At 45.2% G+C, this 3,356-nt stretch overlaps 1 pseudogene; it reads right to left on the minus strand.

The window, feature by feature from the left end:
• Positions 1-403: 403 nt before the first annotated feature.
• LOC108303136 lies at positions 404-1,215 on the minus strand (annotated as a pseudogene).
• Positions 1,216-3,356: the final 2,141 nt, after the last annotated feature.

Here is a 3,356-nt window from a genome sequence, read left to right on the forward strand (position 1 = left end):
CTGCAGCCTTAACTCCTGGGCTCAAGCAAACTTCCCATGTCAGCCTTCTGATTAGCTTGGACTACAGGCATGTACCAGCAGGCTGGGCTAATTATATTTTGTAGAGACAGGGTCTCACTATGTTGCGCAGGGTGATCTCAACTCCTGTCCTCAAGTGATCTTCTGCCTAGGTTCCCAAAGCGTTGGGATTATAGGCAGTAAGCCACCACGCCCAGCCCCTGCCTACATTTTCAATATTCCACTCAACAAATAACATTGAATCTTCCTGGGTCTGGGAAGTGAAAAAAATTAAGTGCTATGTAGAATTAAGCAAACATGTAAGTGATGTTTCAGAAGTAACATCCTTAAGTAGGCTTAAAATAAGGCCTACATCAATGCCCTAACTCAAACGAGGACAGACAACTGTTATTTAGTCTTTATTTCATAATCATACACTTAACTCTGTGATCCAGCTAGGCACAGAAGGGAACAAGAAAAACATGGAACCCAAAGGGAACTGCAGCAAGAGCACAAATATTCTAGGACACTGTGAGCAGATGGGGCGGAGGGGCGCTTTCCTGAGAAGGAATGGTCTGGTGGTTAAGACAAAAAACACAAGTCAAACTTATTAGAGTTGTCCACAGTCAGCAGTGGTGATCTTCTTGCTGGTCTTGCCATTCCTGGACCCAAAGCGCTCCATAGCCTTCACAATATTCACGCCTTCTTTCACCTTACCAAAGACCACATGCTTGCCATCCAACTGCTCCGTCTTGGCAGTGCACATGAAAAACTGGGAACCATTTGTGTTAGGTCCAGCATTTGCTATGGACAAGATGCCAGGACCTGTATGCTTCAGGATGAAGTTCTCGTCATCAAATTTCTCCTAGTAGATGGACTTGCCAACAGTGTCATGATGGCATGTGAAGTCACCACCCTGATACATAAAACTTGGAAGAATTCTGTAAAAGCAGGAACCCTTATAGCCAAATCCTTTTTCTTCAGAGCTCAGAGCACGAACATTTTCTGCTGTCTTTGGAAACTTTTCTGCAAAGAGCTTGAAGCAGACGTGGTCCAAGGGGTCGCCGTCGATAGCAACGTCGAGCACAGCAGGGTTGACCATGGCTGATAGTACCGGGACCCCTGATGGCAGTAGCCTCTGCAAAGCTGGTCATAGAAATTTGAGAGTCTCTCCTGTATGTATTTTTTTAGCTACTTATTTTTATATTAAGTGGTAAATTATTGACTGTAGATACCTTGTCTTAATCCCCTTTGTTTTTTATCGTCTTCTGTCCCCAGGGCAGCTATGTTTTGCTTTTATGGATTGTGTACTACACAGCTTTAAAGGGTGCCTGGGGTTGAGCAGTGCACATCTCTCTCACTGTACAGGGAAGCCCTGACCATCACAATAAATTGTAGGCAGCAAGTATTTTCATTTATTTGCTGAATTAAAATGAATTCCCATAAGTTCCCTCTAAAATCACTGGCAGATTTTTGGTGGGCAGAATGCATTGGAGACAGGTAGTAAACACTAGACCAGATTAATATTTGCATTGAGTGCCTCTGTTATATCTTTTAGCATACATTAAAGTGGATTCTAGTCTTGTTCTAGTAAAACCCACGACTGAGTGACCCAAGGATGAGACTGCTGGCTGGTAGTGCACGCCCTGCAGGGTGGCAGGAGGCTGGCTTCATCCATGTTGCGATATTTCCTAAGGAATGGCTTATATCTAGACGCTGTGATATCTTCGTCCCTAGTTATCCACCTTGTGTGTACCTTGCATTCCTTCCTTTTCAGCATGCAGAATTGAACTTGGCTTTGAAGTAAACAATACTGGCTTTTGAGTGATCCAGCAGCTGTTACACTTTGGTGAGAGTTTTCTTCCCTACCCAGGTCTTGTTTTCCATTTCTCTCTCCATCACTTTCTCTTCTGCCCCCACCTCTTCAGGCTTACTCTACCCAATTACCACGCCAGGAATAATTTCTGTCTATCTCCTTTCCCAAAGAGATGCTTCCTTTATTCAACCGCTTAAATAAGTAAAACAGTTTCCCTTTCCCCTGAACCACCTGCTCAAAATACAAGCGGGAGACCAATTATAACCTAGGAGACAAATCCCCTTTGAACAGCTGATCCAGGGAATGGATTTGGAGGCTTATCTTCGGTCTGAATCACAGGGTCATGCCAGGGTCATCTCTAGAGCAAATCGTCCCCTCGGCTTCCACTGAGCTTACCCTGAAATGTGCACACTGGGTCTCTTTTCCCATGGATTATGAAGCTATGTGGTGAAGGCTGCTCGTTTGATGTACTAATCAGCATCTTGACATAACACATGGGAAGAGTTTAAAAGTTTGCCCTTGTACTGCAAGTCTTCTAGAGTACTTTCTTATTATGTGCTTGTGATCACAGACAAAAGCCTGTGACTGTAAATCTGAAAAAAATGACTTCCAAAGCTAGGGCAGTGCTTCTCAGATTTTCATGTGTATACACATCATCCAGGGATGTCATTTAAATGCAGGTTTTTATTGCCTAGGTTTGGAACAGGGCCTGAGATTCTGCATTCTAACAAGCTATCAGGTGGGGCTGATGCTGCGCTCCACCGGACTGCACTTGGAGGAGAGCCTGCTGATGGACAGTCAGCTGGGAAACTTTCAGTTTGAGGCATACTTAGTGAAACTTTGTATTCCTTAACTACTGCCCAAGGGCCTTGTGCCTTGTGCAAGACACACCTGTGGATAGTAGACACACCTGACAGTGATAACTTGACTTCAGCATACCCTGAGAATGACCCTGCAGGGCAGATGCACCCGAATGTGTCTTTGGAGTTTCGAGCTAAGGAATCCAGAAGTGGCCGACCTAAAGATTCATTCCTTATCTATGAGGAATATCTGAGCCCCTCAGCCCTCCCAAGTAACGCAGGCAGTACAGGAGATCAAAGCCCTGTGTTTTGGGTTAAATGAAGGTTGCCAGTTGGAGGTTGTTAGTAGGAAGGTGCTAAGTGAAAATGCTATTTAAACTGCATGCTTCCTACAAGCAGCTCTCCTGCCCTGCCCGCTGCCACTGGGAAGAGCAGTGCTCCTGTCCAGCCCACCGACCCTGGACCATGCTTGTAAGTAAATTCCCCTCAGTAAACTCCATGTCTGCTTTGCTGGCTCTGGGTCTCTTGTTCGGCCTCCTGAACCTGGTGCCGTCCCTACTAGAGTTGAGAGGGGGCTGGCATGAGTGACCTCTTCTGTATGACTGCCCAAACTTCTCTGAGCATTCCTTATTTTTGCCCCCCTCTCCCTAGTTCAAATGTTTTATTGCTGTAGTCATCATATTGAATGATATTTATTTGTTTACGTGGCTGCCACCTAGACTCTGGGCATATAGGGATAAGAG

This window comes from Cebus imitator, unplaced genomic scaffold, assembly GCF_001604975.1.
Source record: "Cebus imitator isolate Cc_AM_T3 unplaced genomic scaffold, Cebus_imitator-1.0 Scaffold45, whole genome shotgun sequence".
Lineage (NCBI taxonomy): Eukaryota > Metazoa > Chordata > Mammalia > Primates > Cebidae > Cebus > Cebus imitator.